The 26581-nt window shown below is 40.7% G+C and overlaps 1 protein-coding gene and 1 pseudogene across 2 annotated transcripts in view; one reads left to right on the forward strand and one right to left on the reverse strand.

The window, feature by feature from the left end:
• The window catches only part of SNAP47 (synaptosome associated protein 47), a 159603-nt gene that overhangs the window by 92099 nt on the left and 40923 nt on the right, over positions 1-26581 (forward strand). The window contains exon 6 of one of the 2 annotated variants that reach the window (XR_009502508.1): positions 6150-6169. The exons of the other annotated variant lie outside the window; for it this stretch is intronic. The gene's annotated coding sequence lies outside the window, so the exon portion shown is untranslated. Of the gene's footprint in view, positions 1-6149; positions 6170-26581 lie in introns of those variants that run through there. 2 annotated transcript variants of the gene reach the window in all.
• LOC132363961 (RNA-binding motif, single-stranded-interacting protein 2-like) lies at positions 25184-26330 on the reverse strand (annotated as a pseudogene).

The raw sequence follows: 26581 nt of genomic DNA on the forward strand, positions 1-26581 counted from the left end.
CTCTTTGCATTTTGAAGCTCTCCAGGTTTTACTTGGGATCAATTTAAAGTTTCATCCTTTCTGGTTAAGGCCTTGTTCTGTATGTGAGTACTCATATGGCATTCTGTGTTAGCCTTCAGCAAATTCCCTTTGGAACAGGGGCTTTTTCTCCTGGAAGTGGCTAGTCTTCAACCCATTCCTTTGGGAATGGGGTAGGGGGGTGAGGGGGAGGCTGGTTTATTGGAGCTGTGCCAGTTCAGCCTTTGGCCCATTCCTTCGAAATAGGGGTTGTTCTATGGGAACTGGGCTGAGCCTTCGGCCTGGCTCCTCCAGGACCAAGCTGCTTCCTTAGAACTGGCTGCTATTAGGCCTGCAGGCTGTTTGAGTTGCAGGCCTCCAGAGCTATCTGAGCTCTTTAAACTGTTTAAACTGTAAACTGTTTGAGCTGTAAGCTGTTTAGGCCATTTGAAAATTATTTTTCCACTCTAGAGAAGAAACCCTGATAAATGGGATCCTAGTTACCTAAATATTTTGAGGTTACCCCCCGACACAGGGACTTTGGCTGATTTTATGTTTAAAAACCACAGTCCTTCCTCATGCACAATTCTAACTAAATGGACCAACCTAACCAAAGGCAATTTAGAACATTAATTACCATTATGGGAAAACTTGAAATCCCCCAACTTAATTTTCTTAAAACCAAATTAGACTACCATAGCTCTAAAATTTCCCAAACTGAATGGAATGTCTATTTTGATTGGTATTTTGAGGCTATACTCTCAATTCCCCTATCTTATTTCTGTCACCAAATTTCCCTTTTTTCTGAAACTCTCTCCACTCCCCTTTCCTCTGAATTTGTTAGAATCTGTTCCTTTAAAATTAAGTCTTCTGGGCTTCCCTGGTGGCGCAGTGGTTGAGAGTCTGCCTGCCGATGCAGGGGACACGGGTTCGGGCCCTGGTCTGGGAGGATCCCGCGTGCCGCGGAGCGGCTGGGCCCGTGAGCCACAATTGCTGAGCCTGCGCGTCTGGAGCCTGTGCTCTGCAACAAGAGAGGCCGCGATGGTGGGAGGCCCGCGCACCGCGATGAGGAGTGGCCCCCGCTTGCCGCAGCTAGAGAAAGCCCTCGCACAGAAACGAAGACCCAACACAGCCATAGATAAATAAATAAATAATTAAAAAAAAAAATTAAGTCTTCTAAGGATCCAGAGGCTATATCCTTAATTTCTTATATGCCCTACACTAAAGCTGAACTGTGAGTCATAGTCAAGGAATTTCCCAAAATAACCAAAGATCCTCAGATATTTTCTGAGGAATTTAATACAGTTATTCAAACTTATCAACCTGGTTTCTCTGACTTACATCAGCTAGTTCATATGCTTGTCACTGAAGGCCAGGCCCAGCATTGGATGAAAACCGATAACTGGGAAAACCTTGAAAGGTCTCTAGCATTACAACCAGGAGATCAGCCTGCTAACTTATTATATGATTAGGTTCAGGCAATCACTACACAACTTCATTGGACAATTCCTAGGGCTTTTCCAAAGCTTGTTGATTGGGACAAAAGTCAGACTTGCACACAAAAATCTGAAGAACATGTTCATGACTATTATAATTGACTTCAGATTATTTTTAAAGAAAATTCTGGTCTTCCTTCAGATGTTGATTCCACCAAGGTAGCTTTTAACTCTATGCTTATTAATGGACTGAATCAGGGCCTTACCTTTCTAGTAAAAAGGACCAGGATAGAATGAGAAACTGTGTCTACTCCACATTTAGTTAATCTGGCAAACAAACTTTCTAAATGAGTCACCTAAAAGGAAGACTGCTAAAATGCTTAATCTTCTACTCCAGCAAATGAAGGCCCCTAAGGGAAACCAAAACTCTTTTTGTTTCTGCTGTTATTGCAAAGCAATGATATTGGAAAAGAGATTGTTACAAATTTAAGTGCTTTAGGCACCTGCAGCCCTTTGACCAACTTTTCCAATGTCCGTCCAGTTCTCAATGACGAGGCTCGAAGGAACAACAGAGGCTCTTCCCAATATTCCCTCTTAATCAGCTTGGAGAAACACTTCTCCAGATTAGGGATGGGTCTCTTCCAGTACTAACTGACAAGAGAGCCACACTCTAGTACCAAAACGTTTAAATAGTGGGGATCTCTAATGAACCTCAACAGGTTCCTGTTTCTGAACCTATTCCCTCTTTCTTAGGCCCTCTGAGAGATCCACGCCCTTTTCTCTTTAGTTCCTCTGCCCCTATCCATTTATTAGGCCAAGATTTCTTAAAGAAGTATTATGCTGGAATTTTCTCCAAAAAAGAGGAAATAATTCTAGAATTTGACAGTAGTCATCAAAGTAACCAATCAGGTGAATTAAATGACCTTTTGACACCTTTTATTTGCTCTGTCTCTGATAACAGAGCTGATTCTGGAAACACTGATAATTTGTCCATATTGAATTAGCTACCATCCTCCTTTGGGCAAAATCTCCAACTGATTTTGGCAAAATTCACATGTACCTCTCATCAAGATTCAAATATATCCTTCAAAGCCTCTTCCCAGAATGTATATATATAGTAATATAAGTAAAGAAGCCCTTTAAGGCACAAAGCCCATAATAGAAGATTACAAAGTTCAAGATCTTATTATCCCTTGGACTAGCCCCTGTAGCACTCCCATTTTATCAGTGATAAAACCTAAGGGCCTAGGGTGGAGGTTTGTCCAGGACCCCCAAGCAATAAACAACATTGTACACCCTGTTGTTCCTAACCCTTGTACTAACATCCATTCCCACCGGAATTGATTTGTGCAGTGCATTCTTCATACTCCAGTTGATAGAGCTAGCCGATACCTTTTGCCCTCACTTGGGAAGAAAAACAATTCACCTGGACAGTATTGCCTCAGGGTTTTACTGGGAGTCTCACAAATCCTGAAGGCTGATATGGATGACATTAGGTTCCCTAGAGGGTCTACTCTGTTGCAGTATGTGGATAATTTGCTTCTTTGCTCTCCTTCTCAAACCTCCTCACAGGAAGGCACCTTCCTCTTGCTAAAACTTTTAGCCTTAAAGGGATATAAGGTCACTAAAGAAAAATTGCAGTTTGACCAAACCCAGGTTTGATATTTAGGGCATCTGATATCAGAACAAGGGCTATATCTAGATCCAGATATGCTTCATTGTGACCCAAGTTTCCCAAAACCCAAGAATAAGTGCCAACTGCAAGGTTTTCTTGGGTTAGTCAGTTATTGGTGAAATTGGATTCCAAATTTATCTCTTATGGCCAAATCTCTGTATTTTTTTACTGAAGAATAACAACCCCAACCCAATTTTATGGGAAGAACCAAATAATATAACTTTTAAGGCCTTAAAGGAGAGTGTGATGAACTCACCTGCCCTTGGGCATCATAATTATCAGATTCCATTTTTGTTTTTTGTATGTGAAAAGAAAGGGAATGCCCTTGGGGTACTCACCCAGAAACAAGGGAACCACCATCAATCCACAGAGTATTATAACCAGAAGCTGGGCCCTGTGGCGTGCGGATAACCCACTTTGCCTTAGGGCCATTAGTGCCACTGTCTTTTTGGTGAAGGTCACCGAGAAAATCACGGGATCTTCTTTAACTATTTTTGTACCTCATACAGTAGAAGCTCTCCTGAACTTTCATCCCACCCAATATTTCTCAGTCAGCTGCCTCACCTCCTGTGAAGTCCTTTTGTTAACTGTTCCTCATGTAATGCTTTTGCATTGTGGTAACTTTAACCCTGTTACTCTTCTTCAACTGCTTAATGCTGATGGACCACCTCCTGACTCCTTGTGATGAAGCTCCTCTGCGTAATGCTGAGTCTCATGGTTCACAGATGGTTCTTATTTAAAAGGTAACAATGGTCACCACAGAGCATTGAGTAGAGTTCCCTGTGCTATAGAGTAGGTTCTCATTAGTTATCTATTTTATACATAGTAGTGTATATATGCCAATCCCAATCTCCCAATTCATCCCACCACCCCCCGACCCCCGGTATACATACGTTTGTTCTCTACATCTGTGTCTCTATTTCTGCTTTGCAAATAAGTTCACCTGTACCATTTTTCTAGATTCCACATATAAGCAATATTATACGATATTTGTTTTTCTCTTTCTGATTTACTTCACTCTGTATGACAGTCTCTAGGTCCATCCACATCTCTGCAAATGGCACAATTTCTTTCCTTTTTATGGCTGAGTAATATTCCATTGTATATATGTACTGCATCTTCTTTATCCATTCCTCTGATGATGGACATTTAGGGGTTGCTTCCATGTCCTGGCTATTGTAAATAGTGCTGCAATTAACATTGGGGTACATGTATCTTTTTGAATTATGGTTTTCTCCTGGTATATGTCCAGGAGTGAGATTGAAGGAAATTCAGAAAAGAGGGGATATATGTTTACATATAGCTGATTCACTTTGCTGTACAGCAGAAACTAACACAACGTTGTAAAGCAACTATACACCAATAAAAATTAATTTAAAAAATTTAAAAAATTAGGTTTAATATCACCTTAGAAATAATATCACCATATTATAATCCAGATAGTCATCATGTTTATGTATTTTTCTTTTACCTTTCTAGGGATAATCACATAATTCAGGATTAAAATGTAGCAGCCTTTTATAAGAAAATAAATAAAAGGTAACAATGGTAAATATTGTGCTGGGAATGCTATTGCAACCCCTTTTGATGTTGTTGAGGCAGCATCTTTACCTGTGGCTACCTCAGCCTGATACATTCTTACATAGGCTTACCCTTTAGCCACGGACAAAACCACCAATATTTATGTTGATAGTAAATATGCTTTCAGATAGCCCATGATTTGGGGATATGGTGGAAGCAATATGTCTTCCTTACTTACAGCAGAAATAAAATTTTAAATGGCCCCTATGTTCAGGAATTATTGGATACGATATTTTACCTGAGCTTTAGCTATTATTAAGATTCTGGGACATCCTATACTTGACTTTCTGGAAGCTAAGGGAAATCACCTTGCTGACATTTCTGCAAGGAATGCTTCCTTTAAAGGAACCAACAGCAGCCAAACCTCTGTCGTGGTCCAAAGGAATATTTCCCCCAAAGGATAACTTAGAAAAACTGGCTAGAGAAGCCCAACAACTGTCCTCAGAAAAGGAAAAATAAGATCGGAAATCCAAGAATTGTTGGTTCCATAAAAAGAGAAAGCTCTGGTTCAGACCAAATAATTTGGTTCAGACCGAATAACAGCCCAGTCCTACTGGAGACTCTAAAATTCCCACTCCTCACCACTGTACATGCCTTAATCCAGTGGTCTACTGAAAAAAGATAGCCTTCATGAATCAATATTGATGGGGAAACATTAACAAGGCTACAGAAAGTTCCTACCTCACTTGCCTTGCTGGTCCATATCACAACCCAAGGAGGCCTACTTGTACTGCTCCTGGACATTTTAAACTGCCTAATGGACCATTTGAGTTCTGGCAAATGGATTTCATACAACTTTCTCTGTCTAGTGGATATAAATATGTTTTAGTCATGGTATGCATGTTTTCACACTGGACTGAAGCTTTCCCTTGCAGACAGGCTACTGCCTCTTTTGCGGCTAAAGCCCTTTTGGAAAAAATTATCCCTATCTGCGGAATTCCTCTTGAATTCATAGTGACCAAGGAACCCATTTCATTGGTCAGGTACTTCAACACGTCTCTACAGGTTGGCTGGTTTTACGACTCTTTTACTGCACTTACCACCCTCAATACTCTGGTTAGTCGAATGCACTAATGGCACTATTAACACTCAATTGGCAAAATTCATAGAGACTCCAAATATCTTGACCAAAAGCATTTCAGAACTCATAAACTCTCACCCACTGAGATAGTCAGAGGATGCCCAATGTACTTACCTCCTGTCTCTTTTTACCCATTACTGATAAAAGGAGAGATACTCCAATATTGCAAAGACCTAATTGCTTCTATTTAAAATTACCATGTTTTGGTAGAACAATCTTTTCACAGTGCACTCTCAAGAGATGAAGACCTTAAACATCATACCTTGAAACCTGGATACTTTGTATATTGGAAAAGATACCTACAGAAAGACTCTCTTCAACCTCACTAAAAAGTGTCCATCAAATACTTCTAACCAACTGTTGTGCCACCAATCTCCAGGGAATAAACCTTTGGATTCACATGACACACCTAAAGAAAGCACCAAACTCTGACTGGACCTGCACATCATCTGGTGACCTGAAAGTAAAGATTTCCTAGAATTAAAGCAGATGACATCTGATGAGACAACTTTCCTAAGATATCCAGACCAAGCCTTGATATGATCTTGATAACATATGGACTTTAGATAAAAAGTGCCTGAGAGTTCTCCCTCCTACCCCTCCTTTTTACTCAAATGTAACCTCAGTAGGTTTCCAATCTGTGTACTTACCCTCCGACATAGGACACTACACCCAGGAAAGGTCCTTCTTGGCTCTGAGAGAAAAAAAGCTGCTGAAACCGGAAAACCTGACTCTTGATCTGCAACACTTTCAGAGATCAAAAAGGGAGAAATGTAAAAAACTAATAAACAGAAACCTCAATTAAATAGGGTTGGGACACTAGAAAGGGGAGCTCTCACTCCCTGTGTCAATAACACAGCCCAATGGGAAGAAGAAAGACTCCTCTTTCTTTCTGGCAAGGACTCAGCCAATGAAAAGCCATAGACTCCTTGTTTACTGTAGCCTTCCCAACTTTCTTTTCCCCTCTATAAAAGAGTCCTCCTTTCCTTGCTGTGCAAGAGCTTGCACATGGCTCGCCATGGTGGCTGACCCTGAATTTCAATTCTCTGCTGATCCCGAATAAACCCATATTCGCTGGAGAAATAGCTGGCAGTCTATTTGTTTTAGGTCAACAGGACTCAAGCCAAAAGCCAGTGGCCCCAGAAGCTAGGCCACGAGAAGGGGGCTCTCCAAATAGCTCTCTTGTTGGAATGGGCCACATCCAGGGCTCCTCTTCCTGGGAGTCCCTGCCTGCCCTCTGTAGCCGGTTGAGAATAAAGGTCCAGGAGGGCAGGGTTGAGGAGACAGGAGCATGTTGCTCCGCCTGCTCCCAAGGCTGGAATGTGGAATGAGAGAAGGATCAGGTTTCCTCATTTGCTTGACAAGTTCACTTAACCAGTGGGATCTGAGCCCTGTTCTAATGGGAACCAGCTGTGGGAGGGGGAAGCTGTGTCTGGAAGGAGCACAGGCCACGTACACCCTGCTCAAGTCATCTCCCAAGGAAGACTTGGTGTAACCCTTCTTTTGCAGCTGGGGAAACTGAGGCCCAGGGAGGTGGGCCACAGTAGACCCATGTCCAGGGCTCCTCCACACAGACTGCAGCTGGGGATCCTTGAGCCAGGCCTCCAAATGGCTTCTCCTTGAGGTCACTGCCCAGGGGGACTGTCCTCAGGCCCAGGCAAAGCTTCCCAACAGGGGTTGGCCCGGGTCCTGGTCTGTGTGCCTCTCACCCAGCCCTCCTTGACCAGAACCTGCCTGTCTGGTTTCCATGCTCCCCAGGGTGAGACTTGGATGTTCTGGCTTGCTCTTGTTTGCTTTCCCTCTCTTTAGTACCCTCACAGCTTCCCCTCAGGTTAGGGCACTCAGGAGTGAGGAGCGTTTCTTCCCACACCAGGTCTTGGGAGGACACAGGCTTTGTACATTGGGAATAATTCACAGGTCCGTCAGCTTAGGGTTGTTTCTGGGAAGGGTGATAGCCATGGTGTGGGGAGTGTAACCCCAGCAGCCTGCCACTGGCAGTAGGAGAATCCAGGCTTATCCCAGCTGCCTGATCTTACCCCACCACATGATCTTCAGCCCTAGACATCCTCAAATTCAGCTCTTACTACCTCTTACTATGTATCAGTTTGTTTTTGCTGCATAACAGACCGTTCCCAAACTTGATGGCTTAGGACAACAAATATGTCTCATTTCTCATGATTCTATGGGCTTCCCAGGTGGCTGGCTGGAGGTGAGGGTTATGATGTCTTCACACAGGTGTCTGGAGGGCCACAGGTGTCAGAGGCTGGATGGCACTGGAGTTACAGCTCATTGGGGCTTCCAGTTTGGCTGAGCCCTCCTGGAAAGGGCTAGGGACAGGGGTGGGGAACTGCAGTGGGGTGAGAGGTAGAGTGAGGATGCCCCTGGCTTGGTTTAGGCCTGGCAGAGGCTCCCAGGCAGGAGGCAGGTGGGAGCTACTTGGCCCAGCCCCTGGGTCTAGGCTCTGAGCACAGGGACATGGATCAGACCTATGTCAGGCCTGAGGATAAATGATGACCACACCTGGGGCTGATGCCTGGACCCAAGACGTCATGCCACTCGCAGTCACTCAGGACCTATTGCAGGGCCAGGCCTCGCCCTCCTGGCCTCCTAGGTATGTTCTGGGTCTGTCTGGCATGGAGTTCATGGGGGCGAAGAGTGGATAGAGAACACTGAGGGCATGAAGCAAGGTGTGGGTGGGCTGGTCCCTTGGCAGGAGCCCAGTATTGTTTCTGGTATTTTCCTGCTACGCTGGCCTCAGATAGCGACTCCAGGGGATCAGAGGCAGCCTGGTCTGAGCCCATCTTGCAGCTCATCCACCCGACTGACTCTGACTAAGGCCCATGAGGCCCAGCATGTGGGGCAGGGAATCCTCAGAACTGATCCTGGGAGAGGTCGCCCAGCAGAAAGCCCCCCACAAGGGCAGGTTCCCAGGGGTGGCCTGAGTCCTCCCACCCAGGGGCATCATCCATGCCAGCTGGAGGCCAGCATGGCTCTGCAGAAACAGGCCCATGAAGTGGAAAGCGCAGTCAGGAGGATCTGTGGGGCCACAGCGGACTCCTGGGTCAAGATGAACAGAGGAAGAGCCATAACGCCGGGGTGGGAAGTACTAGTAGCGGACAGCCTGGGGTGGAAGGAGCAGGTCTATGGGGGACAAGTGGGTGGGGCAGGAGGGAACACGGAAGATGGAAGGAGTAGGCCTGTGGGGGACAGTCGGAGGTATAGAGGGGGACATGAGGGTAGAAGGAGCAGGTCTGTGGGAGGACAGCCCCAGGAGGACAGAAGGAGACATGAAGGATGCAGGAGGGGACTTGGGGTGGTGGGGAGGAATAGGCCTGTGGGGAACAGTTAGTGGGAAGGGAAAGAGAAGACATGAGGGGTGGAAAAGCAGGCCTGTGGGAAGGACAGTCAGGAGCTGGAGTAGGGGACATGGCGGATGGCAGGAGCAGCCTTTACGTGGGGACCCACACTCACAAACAACAGTGAATTCCCATGGTTTTCATGAGCTGTGTCAGGGGTCAGCAAACTTTTTCTCTGAAGGGCCAGAGGCCTGGGCCCTACAGTCACATCCCTTACCTCTGTGGCTGTCTCAGAAAAGCAGCCAGGATGACGCATAAATGATTGAGAATGACTAGGTTTCAATAAGACCTTATTCATGCACACTGAAATTTGAATTTTGTATAATTTTCACGCCATGATATATTTTACTTTTTTTCCCCATTCATTTAAAAACATAAAATCACTCTTAGATGGCAGGCAATCCCAAAGCAGGTGTAAACCAGAGTGTTAACTTGAGCTAGAACGGCAAAGCTTTTAAGAATAATAACATGAAAACACAATAATATGCAATACTCAGCCGGCCGTGGAGATGGGCAACTGTGTGCACTGCTGGTAAACGCTGCCAAGCAGCCCAGATTCTCCTAGGAAACTCCTTGGCACTGTATTGGTGGGAGTTTAAGCTAGTACAGTCTTTTCAGGGGAATTTGACGGTGCCCACCAACTTTTAAGTATGCTGACCTTCCAACCAGCAATTGCATTTAAAAGAAAATCCATCCCACAGGAATACATGTTGAGAGTGCAAGAATGTGGCATTATCTGTAAGACTGGAAAACTGTGATTTTTACTAGGGGGTTATTGAGATAGTTAACATCTGTGAAGGGATGTGTTGGTTACATGCATGTTAAGTGCGTTCACTTCCATTTCCACCTGTGTCTACATATTATCCCCTAGTGATGGGCGTGAGGATTGGGGCCTCTCCCTGGTCGCGGAGGAGCTGGGACAGCCTTCGCTGGGAGGCGGTGGAGCTGGCGCAGCAGAGGGGAGGGGGCCTCTCCCGTGGCCGCCCTAGCTGGGGCGGGAGGCGGATTAGAGAACATTCCGCGGATGCCGCTGCCGGGCCTTCTTCACCTGCCTGGCGGCAGCCTTTTGAGGCCTCTGGCTGACCCGGCTCCTGGCTCCTCCTCGGAAGGCAGCCCGAAGTTCCTGTCAAAGTGCACCTGGCCAGGCCCCTCCTCATGATGCGATGCTCATCTCTGAACGCCTTAGGGGAGGAACCCTGCCAGGTGAGGGAACCCTGCCAGGTGAGGAGTCGGAGGAGGGAGGGGGAGGAACCTCTTCGGGTCACGGGCGGCTGGATAGCATATATCTGTGCGGCCCCTAGGGACAGTGGTCACTGACAGCTCCCTGAACAGCTGTCGGGTGTCCTGGGTGAGGGCACAGGCCAGCACAGCGCGCAGAACCCAAACTTAAGGCCCTAGCAGGCGCAACAGCCTCTCGGGTCCCTCTGCCAGCCCCCAAAGTAGGAGATGCCCTTGCAATCACACTGTGGTCATGGGTTTTCTTCATCACTGCAGCTCAGGTCCTGACCCCCAGGACTCATGGAATCTCCGAACACTGGTGGTGAAAGTGCCAGGAAGAGGTCAGCGTGGCCAGCCACCAGCCCTCACTATCCCACCATCAGATGCTTTTCTGACCGTAGGAATCTGCCTCCCGTTTTCCCAAGTTCAAAGGCAGATGGCTGATCTGGGTGTGTCTGTCCCTGCTGCTCCCGGCTCCCAGGTCTTGTCTCATTAGCCGGGGAGGCAGGGGCTCTGCTCTGTGCTGTCCATTGCTCTGCTCTGATTGAAGGCCCCTGACCAACGGAAGTGCTGCAGGAGCCCTCTGACTGGGGCCCCAGCAGCAGACTTGATTTAGGTGCTGGGCTGGTTGGAGCAGCTCTGGCTCAGCTGGTCGCCAGTACACGGTGCTCTGTACTGACTCAGCTCCTGGCTGACCCACATTTAGGGCCTCTGAGCTCTCAGAGCTTCTCAGCAGATTCTCCCATAACCTCTGTGCTAACCTAAAATTCAGAGTTCAGGCCTCCACAGTCCTGCTCACACATGGTCCCCTCACCAATAAAAGGATATTTACGAGGTGTCCCCACATGGCAGGTACAAGGAGGACCTACCAGGCTGTGAGCTTGGGTGGCCTGCGCTTCTCCCACCTCTTATTTTAGCTCTGAGTTTGAGCCTAATAAAAGCCCTTGCTGCCTCCCAGGCAAGTTCAGAGCTCCCTGCCACCCCCAGGCCTGTGCTAGGACTCCCTGCCTCTCCCAAGCTATCCTAGAACTCTCGGCCTCAATCAGGCCAAAAGGTGGAAACAACCTAAGTGCTCATCAATGGATGAATGGATAAACAAAATGTGGTATATCCATACAATGGAATATTATTCAGCCTTAAATAGAGATAAAATTCTGATACATGCTACAGAGTGGAAAGTACTTGAAAACATTATGCTAAATGAAATAAGCCAGACACAAAAGGACAAATATTGTATTATCCCACTTACATGAAGTTTCTAGAAGAAGAAAATTCACAGACATGAAAGTAGAAGAGAGGTTACCAGGGATTGGGAGGAGGAGGGTAACAGGAAATAATTCAATGGGTACACAGTTTCTATTTGGTGTGATGAAAAAGTTTTGGAAATAAATGGTGGTGATAGTTGCACAGCATTGTGAATGTGCAACTTAATGCCACTTAATCGTATACTTATAAATTGTTAAAATGATAAATGTTATGTATATTTTACTATAATAAGAAGACATATGATAAGAAAATTCACTAAAACGTTATTTGTAGTAGCGAAATATTAAACTAAATATCAGTCAATAAACTATGGAAAAACATGCAGTGGGACATTGAACATTAAAGAGGAAGGAAAGCTAAAAACATTTGCCAGCTCTGATGACATTTATGGCTCAACATTCTTTATACCCCAACATGTCATGATTTCTGTTATTATTGGCACTTCAGTCCTAATAATAATTTTTTCCAATTTTATAGATTAATTTAGTTCTCGAAATTAAGCACAAGTTTTTACATACTTTAGGTTAATCTTTTCCCCCTATATGTTTATGAACTAAAAACAGTCAAAACTGCTCATTTTATGTATTGTTTGCACACATGTAGGTAACATGCAGGTTTGAGTAATGGCATGACAGATTATTTTTTACTCTGAAGTCCAACCAAATCCTATTATAATCCCATGAATAGTATGAGCTTTAACTTACGCCACTTTATGAGCTTTAAATATTTTGGAAATTTTAAAATTACCCTTTTTACTTACTTTTTTACTTTCTTCCTTTCTGATAAAATAGGCATTTTAAAAGTGCTTCTTTGGGAAAGATATTTGTTTCTTTCCTTAACTTTTTATTGTGAAATGATTATAGATTTATAGGAAGCTGCAGTTATAGTACAAAGTGACCCAGGTAACTTTCATCCAAGATTGACACCTTTTACAAGTGTAGCATAATGTCAAAACCAGAAAATTGACATTGATACAATACAGGGAACTAGACTACAGACCTTAGTCAATTTTCACCTTTTTAAAAACCTACGTTCACGTGTGTGTGCATGCGTCTAGTTCCTTGCAATTGGATCTCATTAATAGCCACCATCAAGGTATAGAACTGCTCCGTCACCATAGAGGAGCTCCAATACTGCCCCTTTAGACTTATACCGCCCCGAAAACCTACTTCTCCATAAAGCAACATCAAAAGTTGTCAAAACCAACTTTCTGAGTACTCTGGAAACTAATCAAAAGTTTGCCACAACCCAAGGAGCATTTAATAAAGAAAAATATATGAAAAAGATTATATACCATGATGAGGTGTGATTTATATCGCATTTAAGAAAACATTGGCTAACCCAAAGTCATGAAGATTTACTCTTATGTTTTCATCTAAAAGTTTTAGCGCTTACATTTAGGTTTTTATGATCATTTTGAGCTAATTTTTATGTGTGATATCCTTATGCCAACACCACACTGTCTTTGTGTCATTTTGTAGCTTTAAAATCAGGAAGTATGAGTCTTCCAACTTTGGGTTTTGGGTTTTTTTTTTTTCAAAATTGTTTTGGCAATTCTTTTTTTTTTTTTTTACATAGGGAAATATTAACTATTTTCTTCTCTTATTTATTTTTTTTTTTCACACACACACACTGTATTTTATTTTTACAAGAGATAAATCGACTGACACCAAGCATTGTACATGGATGACCACAACAAAAGCAACAATGATTGCAATTTGTTTTGGCAATTCTGAATCCTTGAATTTTCATATAAATTTTAGGATCAGTTTGTTGAATTATGAAAATAATAGGCAGCTGGAATTTTGATAGGAATTTTATTGACTGTAAATCAATCTGGGGAATATTGCCATCTTAACAATATTAAGTCTTCTGATCCATGAACATTGAATGTCTTTCTGTTTATTTAGATATTCTTTAAACTCTTTCTAGAAGGCTTTATGGTTTTCAGTGTACATAGCTTCCACTTCTATTTTTTTCTTTTTGATGCTATTGTAAATGGAATTGTTTTATTAATTTCATTTCAATTGTTCAGTACTTCTTATTTTCCAAACTGGATACTTTTTATTTCTTTTCTTGTCTAATTTCCTTGGCTCCAGCAAAATGTTGAATAGAAGTGGTGAGAACAGACATCTTTGTCTTGTTCCTCATCTTATGGAGAAAGCATCCAGTCATTCACCATTAAGTATGATGTTAGCTGTGGAGGTTTTGCAGACACTCTTAATCACATTAAGGAAGTCCTTTATATTCCCAGTTTGTTGAGTGTTTTATTGTGAAAGGGTGTTGAATTTTTTCAAATGCTTTTTCTGCATCTATTGAGATTATCAATAGATAATGTAGATATGTAGACTTTGTTCTTAATCTATTAATGTGGTTTATTACATTAATTGATTTTGGGGTGTTAATCCAACCTTGCATTTCTGGCATAAATCCCACTTAGTCATGGTGTATAATTCCTTTCATTTGTCGCTAGATTCGGTTTGATAGTATTTTACTGAGAATATTTATGTCTATATTATATGAGATAATAGTCTGTAGTTTTCTTGTGATGGTGTTGTTTGTCTTTGGTAACAGGGAAACACTGGCCTCAGAGAATGAGTTGAGAAGTGTTCCCTCCTCTTCTATTTTTGGAGGAGTTTGTGAATGAATGATATTAATTCTTTAAATTATTGGTAGAATTCACCATTGAAGTCATCTAGTCCAAGGCTTTTCTTTGTGGAAAGTCTTAAAAATTACTAATCCAATCTTTGTAATAGCTCTATTCAGATACTCTCTTTCTACTTGAGTCTAGGTTGTTTGTGCCTTTTTAGGAACCTCTCCATTTCATCTAAATTATCTCATTTGCTGGCATACAGTTGTTCATAGTATTCCCTCATAAAACTTTTTTTTTTTTTTTGGTAAATCATTCCTGATTATAGTAATTCGAGTCCTTTTTTTCATTGTCAGTCTAATTAAGACGTTGATCAATTTTGTTGATCTTTACAAAGAACAATTTTTTGGTTTTTGTTGATTTTCTCTATTTTGTATTCTATTTTTTTATTTGATTGATTCACTCTAATCTTTATCAACTCCTTCCTTTTGTTTGCTTTGGGTTTAGTTTCTGCTCCTTCTTATTACTTAAGGTCGTTATTGATTTGAGAACATTCTTTTTTTCATGTAGGCATTTGAAGCTATAAAGTTACTCTTAAGACTTGCTTTAGCTACATCTGATATTCTGATGTGTTACGATGCTGTGCTTTATTTTCATTTATCTAAAAGTATTTTCTAACTTACCTTGTCATATTTTCTTTGACCCATTGGTTATTTAGAGGTGTGTTATTTACTTCCCATATATTCATTAATTTCTCAGATTTTATTCTATTATTCATTTCAGACAATTCCATTTTGGCTAAAGGACATAAGTGGTATGATTTTAATCCTTTAAATTTATTGAGGTTATTTTTTTTGACCTCGCATGCAGTATATTCTAGAGAACATCCCATGTGTTCTAGAGATGAATTCGTATCTTGCTGTTGTTGGGTGAAGCATTCTATAGATCTTAGGTCTAGCTGGTTTATGGTATTGTTCCAGTATTGTTCATCATTGTTTATCTTCAACTTTTGTTTTATCTATTATTGAAATGGGTTATTAAAGTATTCATCTTGCCGTTGTTTAATTGTCTATTTCTCCCTTCAATTTTGTCAATTCTTGCTGCATGAATTTTGGACTCTGTTTTAGATGCATATATGTTTATAATTATGGTATCTTCATGATGAATTGACCCTTTTATAATTTTTTATATCTTTATTGGAGTATAATTGCTTTACAATGTTGTGTTAGTTTCTGCTGTACAACAAAGTGGATCAGATATATGTATACATATATCCCCATATTTCCTCCCTCTTGCGTCTCCCTCCTACCCTCCCTATCCCACCCCTCTAGGTCATCACAAAGCATCGAGCTGATCTCTAGCAGCTTCCCACTAGCCAACCATTTTACATTTGGTAGTGTATATATGTCAGTGCTACTCTCTCACTTCGTCCCAGCTTCCCCTTCCCCCACTGTGTCCTCAAGTCCGTTCTCTATATCTGCGACTTTATTCCTGCCCTGCCACTAGGTTCATCAGTACCGTTTTTTTAGATTCCATATATGTGCATTAGCACCCGGTATTTGTTTTTCTCTTTCTGACTTACTTCACTCTGTATGACAGGCTCTGGGTCCATCCACCTCATTACAAATAACTCAATTTCGTTCCTTTTTATGGCTGAGTTATATTCCATTGTATATATGTGCCACATCTTCTTTATCCATTCATCTGTTGATGGACACTTAGGTTGCCTCCATGTCCTGGCTATTGTAAGTAGTGCTGCAATGAATATTGTGGTACATGTATTTTTTTTTTAACATCTTTATTGTAGTATAATTGTTTTACAATGGTGTGTTAGTTTCTGCTTTATAACAAAGTGACTCAGCTATACATATACATATATCCCCATATCTCCTCCCTCTTGCGTCTCCCTCACACCCTCCCTATCCCACCCCTTTAGGTGGTCACAAAGCACTGAGCTGATCTCCCTGTGCTATGCAGCTGCTTCCCACTAGCTATCTATTTTACATTTGGTAGTGTATATATGTCCATGCCACTCCCTGACTTCGTCCTAGCTTACCCTTCCCCCTCCCCATGTCCTCAAGTCCATTCTCTACATCTGCATCTTTATTCCTGTCCTGCCCCTAGGCTCTTCAGACATTTTCTTTTTTTTAGATTCTATATATATGTGTTAGCATATGGTATTTGTTTTTCTCTTTCTGACTTACTTCACTCTGTATGACAGACTCTAGGTCCATCCACCTAACTACAAATAACTCAATTTCATTTCTTTTTATGGCTGAGTAATATTCCATTGTATATATGTGCCACATCTTCTTTATCCATTCATCTGTCGATGGACACTTAGGTTGCTTCTATGTCCTGGCTATTGTAAATAGAGCTGCAATGAACATTGTGGTACATGACTCTTTTTGAATTATGGTTTTCTCAGGGTATATGCTCAGTAGTGGGATTGCTGAGTCGTCTGGTAGTTCTATTTTTAGCTTTTTAAGGAACCTCCATACTGTTCTCCATAGTGGCTGTATCAATTTACATTCCCACCAACAGTGCAAGAGGGTTCCCTTTTCTCCACACCCTCTCCAGCATTTATTGTTTCTAGATTTTTTGATGATGGCCATTCTGACTGGTGTGAGGTAATACCTCATTGTAGTTTTGATTTGAATTTCTCTGATGATTAGTGATGTTGAGCATCTTTTCATGTGTTTGTCAACAATCTGTATGTCTACTTTGGAGAAATGTCTATTTAGGTCTTCCACCCATTCTTGGAATGGGCTGTTTGTTTTTTTGATATTGAGCTGCATGAGCTGCTTGTATATTTTGGAGATTAATCCTTTGTCAGTTGCTTCATTGGCAAATATTATCTCGTATTCTGAGGGCTGTCTTTTTGTGTTGTTTACAGTTTCCTTTGCTGTGCTACAGCTTTTAAGTTTCATAAGGTCCCATTTGTTTATTTTTTATTTTATTTCCATTATTCTAGGAGGTGGGTCAAAAAGGATCTTGCTGTGATCTATGCCATAGAGTGTTCTGCCTATATTTTCCTGTAAGAGTTTTATAGTGTCTGGCCTTACATTTAGGTCTTTGATCCACTTGGAGTTTATTTTTGTGTATGGTGTTAGGAAGTATTCTAATTTCATTCTTTTACATGTAGCTGTCCAGTTTTCCCAGCATCACTTATTGAAGAGGCTATCTTTTCTCCATTGTACATTCTTGCCTCCTTTGTCAAAAATAAGGTGACCATATGTGTGTGGGTTTATCTCTGGGCTTCCTATCCTGTTCCATTGATCTATATTTCTATTTTTGTGCCAGTACCATACTGTCTTAATTACTGTATCTTTGTAGTATAGTCTGAAGTCAGGGAGCCTGATTCCTCCAGCTCCCTTTTTCTTTCTCAAGATTGCTTTGGCTATTCGAGGTCTTTTGTGTTTCCATACAAATTTTAAAATTGTTTGTTCTAGTTCTGTGAAAAATGCCATTGGTAATTTGATAAGGATTGAATTGAATCTGTAGATCGCTTTGGGTAGTATAGTCATTTTCACAATGCTGATTCTTCCAATCCAAGAACATGGTATATCTTTCCAACTGTTTGTACTTTTATAATTTTTAAATGTCCTTTATCTCTAGTAATATTTTTGTTTTAACATCCATTTTGTCTGGTATTGGTATAGCTGCTCCAGTTCTTCTGTGGTTTTCATGGTATATTTTTTTACATCCTTTTTCTTTTGGCCTATTTATATCTTTGTGTCATTTGTGGACAACAAATAGTAGGATCTTTGTTTTATTTTGTTTTTTCCAGTCTCATATTTTCTACATTTTGATTGGATATTTTAATCCATTCATACTTAATGTTATTGTTGCTATTGTTGCATACATGTCTACCTTTTACTTTTTGTTTTCTATATGTCTCATACCTATTTTGTTCTTCTGTTTCCCCTTACTGCCTTCTTTTGCATTATTTTAACATTTTCTGGTGTAACATTTTAATTAATTTAATAATATTTAACTGTATTTTTTGTGTGATTTTCTTAGTGATTGCTAAGGCTTACAATACAGCCATACCTTGAAGATATTGCAGATTTGGTTCCACACCATTGCAATAAAACAAATATTGCAGTAATGCAAGTCATATAAATTCTTTTTGTTTCCTAGTGTGTATGAAAGGTATGTTTACACTATACCGTAGTCTGTTAAGTGTGCAATAGCATTATGTCTAAAAATACAATGTACAGACCTTAATTTAAAAATATTTTATTTCTAAAACATGCTAAGCATCATCTGAGCCTTCAGCAAGTCATAATCTTTTTGCTGGTGAAGGGGTTGAAATAGTGCAAAAAGTACCATGACACAGAGACGTGAAATGAGCAAATGCTGCTGGAAAAATGGCACCAATAGATTTGCTTGATACAGGGTTGCCGCAAACCTTCAATTTGTAAAAGTGCAGTATCTGCAAAACATAATAAAGTGAAGCAGAGTAAAATGAGATATGCCTGTATAAATCTTAACTTATCAAAATTGACTCCAGATTTATATTAACTTAAATCAAGGATATGTAGAAACTTTACTCCTTTATAGTTCTACTTTTTCTCCCCTTTTGTTGTATTACTATACGTATTTTACATATATGTGTGTGTGTGTTACAAACCCAATAATACATTGCTATAATTATTAATTTACCTAATTTTATGTCTCTTTAAAGAATCCGAGGGAAGAAAGAAGAGCAAGCATATAGTTATAGAGTTTATGTTAACTTTCTCATTTGCCATCTCTGTCTATCTTCATGTCTTCCTGTGAATTTGTGTTGCCATCTAATGTGATTTCCTTACCCACCCACCACCTTTGTGTTCTTATTATCATTATCAAATGTATTACATTTCTATGTTAATGACCCCAAAATACAATTTTATACATATAGCTTTATGAAATTGCTCTTAAAATAAGTTAAAGGAAGAAAAGAGAGGGTGTATACATTATACTGTATTTTGTAATTACCTATATAATTACCTTTACCAGAGCTCTTCATTTTTTCATGTGGATTCAAATTGCCATCTGTGGTCACTTGCTTCCAACCCAAAGAATTTCTTTAATAAATCTTGTGAAGCAAGTCTGCAAGCAGTTAATTCTCTTATCTGGGAATGTTTTTACTATGCCTTCATTTTTTAAAGATAGTTTTACTATATAAGATTCTTAGTTGATGGTTTTTGCTTTCAGCACTTTGAATATGTTATCCACTGCCATCTGGTTACCATTGTTTCTGATGAGAAGTCTGCTGTGACTATTTCGGAGTTCCCTTTTGATGATTCATTTTTCTTTTTCTGGTTTCAAGATTTTTCTCTTTGTCTTTTTCTTTCAATATTTCGACTATGATTTGTCTAGGTGTGTATCTCTTTGCATTTCTTCTACTTGAAGTTCTTGAGCTTCTTGGATGTTGTGTTAGCTTCCTGTTGCTGCTATAACAAATTACCACAGATTTAGGGCTTAAAACAACACAAATTTATTCTCTTATTGTTCTGGATGTCAGAAGTCTGAAATGAGTCTTACAGGGCTAAAATCAAGATACTGTCAGGGCTAGTTCCTTCTGGAGGCTCCTGGGAAGAATCTGTTCCCTGTCTCCTCTAACTTCTGGAGGCTGTTGATATTCCCTGGTTTATGGCCACAGTAATCCAATCTCTTGCTACTGTCATATCTCCTACTACTCACTCTGACCCTCCTGCCTCCCTCTTATAAAGACCCTTGTGATTACATTGGGCCCACCCAAATAATCCAGAATAAATCTCCCTTTCTCAAGATCTTTAATTTAATCATTTCTGCAAAGTCTCTTTGCCATACAAGATAATGTTCTCTGAGAATTAAGGTGAGGACATATTTGGGGAGGCCATTCTTCAGCTTACAACAGATGTGTCAATTACTATTTTTCACCTAATGTGGAAAATGTTCAACAATGATTTCTTCTAACATTTGTTCTGTTCCTTCTTCCTTACCTTCTGGTATTCATGTTATGCATATGTTGCCCTTAATGGTGTCTAACATTTCTTGGAGGCTCTGTCAGTTTTTCTTCACTCTTTTTTCTTTATTCCTTCAGATTGCACATCTCTCTTCAAGACTGATGATTATTCTTCTACTTCAAATCTACTGTTGACTTCTCTAGTAAATTTTTCTTTTTGGTTATTGTTCCTTTTAGCTCCATAACTTTATTTGATTCTTTTTCATGATTTTTATCTCTATTGATATTATCTGTTTGGCCAGACATTGTCATCAGTTCTTTGAACATATTATAATAGCTACTTTGACATCTTTGTTTACCAGAATGTTAGTGGCTTAAATATACAGGCCCTTTCACAGGCAGTTTCTATCACCTGTTTTTTTTTCTTGTGTATCAGTCACACTTTACTGTTTATATATATAGATTTTGTTAAAACAGGACATTTCAGATAATATATTGTAGTAACTTTGGATACTGCCCCCTCCTCCAGAAATGGGGCTTGTTGTACTGTTTGCTTGTTCATTTGTTTAGAGACCTGGCTTGTCTAGTTCAGTGAAATCCATTTCCCCTGCAATGTAGCCTCTGGTGTTGCTCCACGGAGTTAACAGTCTTGGGAATGTGTGCAGTCTCCCTGTCCACCAGGATGACTGTGGTTTTAGCTGGCTCTCTTTGTCTCTGTCTCCAATCTCCCCATTAAGTTTTTGGCTGGTCTGCCTCTACTGGTATCACACCCAACTGTTAGCCTTCACTAACTGCTAGCTGACTCCTCCAATGTTTATAACAACCCTGTGACATAAACTTCCCCACAGTCTGATCCAGTTAAAGTCAAGCTCCTTGGTAGGGGCAAGGTTGTTGCCAGTCTTTGAGCCTTGCTCCACCCATCCCCTAGGAAGAACTTTTGTGCTATGGAATAGGAGTTGTGTGTAGGGGTGGTGCGCAGGAACAGGTATTGCTTTCCAGTTCCTGACACTGCCCACTATGGAGCTTCCACAGCTCAGAGCCAGGAAGGAGGGGATCTGCATATGTTCACTGGCTGTTGAATCTACCTAGAATAGTTCTTCTGCCCCAAGAAGCTGGTGGAGATGGGAGTTTCAACTCTGCTGCTAAGACCACCAAAGTAGCTTCCCCAGTACACAAAGCTGTTTTGGAAAGAGTTTCTGCACTCTTCACCAGGCACCCACCCAGATCCTGCCTACATGGTGGAAGGTGAGGGTGGGAAGATGGATGTTGCCTGGCTGCCACCACCCACACAAAATAGGCCTTCTGTAGCATTGAGCTATTGAAGATAACATCTGCTGATGTTCACTGGCTGCCAGGCCCATCCTGAATAACTCTTCTATACCATGGAACTTGAAGAGATGGGAAATGCAACTTGGCTGCCTACCAAACAGAAAGAGCAAGACAGAGATGTGAGGGACTGGATGCAGTCCCTAGCTCGAATGCCACAGTCTCCCATTTACTGAGTTTCCATAGATTTTTAAAAATAAATATTTCTCAATTTGTTATAAGCCCTTTGATCAATATCTAGTCTTTAAATGTTTATATCTGCAAATTTTGGCCAGGCTAATAGATGTCTCTCCAGGGGAGAGGTTTCCTTAAGTTCCTCACACCACCATTCTGGAAATCTTACCACATTCTTTTTATTGCTGAGTAGTATTCTTTTGTATGGATGTACTAGAACTTGTACAATCATTCACCCATTGAAGGACATTTAGATTATTTCCAGTTTTTTGCTATTATGAGTAAAGCTGCTATAGACATTCACATATAGATTTTTGTGTGAACAAAAATGCTCATTTCTCTGAAACACATGTGCAAGAGTGCAATTGCTGGCTTGTATGGTAAGTGCTTGTTTAATTTGGGAAGAAACTGCCAAACTATTTGCCAGAGAGCCTGTGCTATTTTACATTCTCACCAGCAGTCTTTGAGAGGTCTAGATTCTCAACATACTCACCAACATTTGGTATTGTCACTATTTTTTTTTTATTTTACCTGTTATATTAAGTGTGTAGTGATATCTTATTCCCTTAATAGCTAATGATGTTGAACATCTTTTCATTTGCTATTTACCATCAATTTTACCATCCCTTTGATAAAATGTCTATTCATGTCTTCTGCCCATTTATTTATAATCAGATTGTTTGTTTACTCTTGAGTTTTGAGAGTTCTTCATATAGTCTAGGTGTGAGTCTTGTGTCAGATATATAATTTGTAAATGTTTTCTCCGAGTCTTTATCTTGTCTCTTTATCCTCTTGGCATGGTATATCATAGAGCAAAAGCTTTTAATTTTGATTATGTATAATTTATTAATTTTTCCTTTTATGGATCATACTTTTGGTGTCTCATCTAAGAACTGTTCACCTAGCTTTAGGCCCTGGAGATTTTTCTCCTAAAATTTTTTTAGCTTTTAAAATTTATTCATAAACCCATGGTCAATTTTGAAATAATTTTTTATGAAGTATAGAGTTTGGTTTACATTTTTTTACCTTATGAATGTCTGATTGCTCCAGCATCATTTGTTTAAAGACTATACTTACACATATTTAAATGCTTTTCTGCCTTTGTCAGAAATTAGTTGGGCTTATTTCATTGGTATATTTCTGTTTGTCTATTTTATTCTAGTGATCTATGTGTCTTCCCTCCACTAACATCACACTGTCTTGATTATTGCAGATATTGTAGTAAGCCTTAACATTGGATAGAGTAATTCCTCTCATTTTAACCTTCTTTAAAAATTTTTTTTAAGTATGCAAAAGAGCCATTGCCTTTCCATATAAATTTTAGAAGAAGCTTATTTAGGTCTACAAAAATTTATTTCTGGTATTTTGATAGGAATGGTGTTAAATCTATAAATCATGTCCAAAATAATCCTTGGGGCTTAGGTTTTATGGATTTTACTCCCATGATTATTTATGTTATATGGCACAGTTGACCTTAAGATAGGAAGATTATCCTGATGAGTCTGACCTAATCACATGAACCCTTGAAAAGCAGAGAGCTTTTCCCAGCTAATAGCAGAAGGAAAAGTCAGAGAGATGCAAAACACAAGAAGGATTTGATACACTGCAGCTGACTTGAAGATGGAGGAGCCATATGATGAGGAATGTCAGTGACCTCTAGGAGATGGAAGTAGCCCCTGGTTGACAGCCAGCAGGTAAACAAGGACCTCAGTTATACAGATTCAAGAAATTGAATACTGCTAACAAGAATAAGCTTGAAAGTGAATTTTTGCCCAGAGCCTCCACATGAGAACTCAGTCTGGCTGACAAGTTGATTTTGGCTTTGTGCAGAGAATTCAGCCACAGCATTCTGCACTTCTGACCTTATGAAACTGAGATAATGTATATATGCTTTTATTTAAGCTGATAGGTTTGTGATAATTTGTTATGCACCAATAGAAAACTAATACAGATTTTGGTACCAAGCATGAGCTGGTGCCTTAATAAGTACCTAAATGTGGGGTGGGTTTGAAATCTGGCAGTGAGTGGTGGCTGGAAATATTTTATAGAGTATAATGGGAAAAGACTAGATTGTATAGAAGAAAATGATAGTAGCAAAGTGGATGTTGAGAATGCTGCAGGTGACTGGAAGAAGGAGGATCCTTGTTATGTAGTGGAAGAATGCTTAGCAAAAATTGTTTCCCAACTTCAAGAGGAGGCCTGGTTTCTACTTATTGCTACAGGAAAAATGTAAAAGGAGAGATAAATTGAGGGAAGATCTGTTAAACAAAAAGACACCAGGACTTGATGATTTTGAAAATTCTCATCCATGCTCTTGCTTTTATCAGTAGTTTTCCCTTTACATTGCACAGTAGTATTCTGTCATATCAGTGTACCACAGTTTGTTCATGCATCTGTCAGTTATAGGACATTTGGATTGTTTACTCTTTTGGCAATTATGAATAAAGCTATAAACATTTATGTACAGGTCTTGAACAAACACAAGCTTCCATTTCCTTTGCATAAATAACTAGATGTGGGGTTGCTGGGTCATACGGCAAATGCACATCTAACTTTACAGAAGACTATCAACTGATTTAAAAGTGGCAATACCATTTTGCATTCCCACCAGCAATGGTTCAGAGTTCCAGTTGCTCCACATCCTTGCCAGCACTTGGTAATATCAGTGGTGTTGTATGTATAGCAGTATCACATTGTTGTTTTAATATGCATTTTCCTAATAACTAATGATGTTGAGTATCTTTTCACATGCTTAATTGCCATACATATATTTGATGAAGTGAAATATTTTGCCAATATTTTTGTTATTTTCTTATATTAAGTTTTGAGATTTTTATATATTCTGGATATGTCACCTATCAGACATGTGTTTTGCAATTACCCCTACCCTCATGGATCGCCTTTTCATCATTTTGCCAATTTCTACACACAAAAAAAAGCTTGCTGGGATTTTTATGAAGATTGTGTTGAATCTATAGGTCAATTTAGGGGAAACAGCTATTCTTAAGCAATATTGAATCTTCTAGCCCATGAATGTGGTATATCTCTACATTTATTTAGGTCTTCTTTGACTTCCTTTATTATACACATCGTTCAGCATTTAGATATTACACACTTTTCTATATTTATACGTATGTACCTTATGATTTTTAGTTACTGTTACAAGTAGTATTTTTAAAACTTTCACTTTCCAATTGCTCATTGCTAGTATGTAGAAATACAGCTGATACTTGTGTACTGACCTTGTATCCTGCAACCTTGCAAACTCATTATTTCAAGTGGCTTTTTTTTTCTTAAAAGTTTTTTTGATCTCCTTGACTGTAGCACACACAAAAAGTGACAGTTCCCCCAGGCTCCACCAGGAGTAGAGGAAGAGCAGAGGACAAGACTGCAGAGATTTCTTTTTCCAGGCCTAGGCTTGTGAAAACTGATGGCCAAGTGTTAGTCCTCAGCAGGGCCCACAGAGGGGCTGTATATCTAGTCAGCCCTCTTGAGTCTGGAGCATCAGCATCTTCAAGAATTCATTTATATTAAAAAAATACGGGGAGGGAAATCCACTGTTACTTGTTGAACTGGAAAGAATAGACTCCATGGTCTGAGGGAGCATCCACGGTCACTTGATTTTGCTGGCCGTTGTTCTCCTCAACCGAAAAAGAGGAAGGCACAGGGGTGTACTGGGAGATGTAAGCTCCTTGCATAGCTGCAGCTGTTGGCATATATGTGCACTTACTGCTCAGGGAGAGGTGGGCCAGTTGCTGGGTAAGAGATCCCATCATGGAGGCGGGCTGGAGAGAAATGGGATGATTGATTCCTGGTGTCAGAACTGAACCTGAAGGCTGCGTGAGATATGACTGGTGGTGCATCCAAGATGGGTTAGGTACTTGTAAGAGGAGATTTCTGAGTTACTCTCTGATATGAAGACACAGGAGATGGAAGATACGGGGACAGTGCAGACTGAGCAAGCATCCTGTTGGGGGTGATGTTATAAGGAGCTGAGTAAAACCCATTCTGAAGAGCTGTGGTGGGGTCATAGGTCAAGGCCATACCACACATGTCTGCATTCCTTGGCCAGGCTGTCCATTTTGCATAAAATTTCCTTGGTTCTGTCATTTCCTTGGACCCCCATCAGCAAATTTGCAAAGCAAGGTATCAGATGGGGCTGGTACTCCAAGAGGTGTCTTAATATATTTTCCATTAAAGTGGGTGATGATAGCTTTACACTTCTGTGTGGGGACTCCATCCTTGCAAAGCCAACCCCTCTGCTGGTCCCACTGGTATCTCGAAGGATTCAAGTGGAGATAACCTGACCAAAGGACTTCAGCATTCCCTTCAGTTCTTGCTCATCCATTGACAATGGCAGGTTTGAGATGTATAAATTTGTGGGTTTCTGCTCCTATTGCTTTGCCATCTGTGCTTGTACACCACTGGCTGTCAGTGTTTTTACAGCTTTCTGTGTTGCTGAAGGGCTGTCAAAGTCCACAAAGCCATAGCCTTTGCATTTGTTTGTGGTCTTGCCCAGTATGGCCTTAGTGGAGACAAACTTGCCGTTATGACTGACACAACTTAACTAGGTCCTGGTCAGTAGTGCTTGGCTGCAATGCCCGGATGTAGAAGTTGATTTCACTCAGCTGGTCATTTACAGGTACTCCCACTGCTGCTGTTAGGGGTACCATTGACTGGACTTGGTGGTGCCATTTGCTAAGACCATGGCACATATGACCAACCTGAAATTTATGCCTAAGCCGAAGTTCACAGGATTGGGATGTTTGTTCAGATTGTCTCTGAGCAAAACCGCATGCTGGAGTCTAGGTGTTCGTTCGACCTCCACGCCGCACTGTGAGGTGGGGTACTGAGGGCCGCATCTGGCCTTCAAATGTCGAAGCTCACTAAGAGACCTCTTGAACAGAGCTCACTCTTATCCGAGTGTAGAGAGGTACTGCTCTCCC

Source organism: Balaenoptera ricei, chromosome 3 (assembly GCF_028023285.1).
Source record: "Balaenoptera ricei isolate mBalRic1 chromosome 3, mBalRic1.hap2, whole genome shotgun sequence".
Classification (NCBI taxonomy): domain Eukaryota; kingdom Metazoa; phylum Chordata; class Mammalia; order Artiodactyla; family Balaenopteridae; genus Balaenoptera; species Balaenoptera ricei.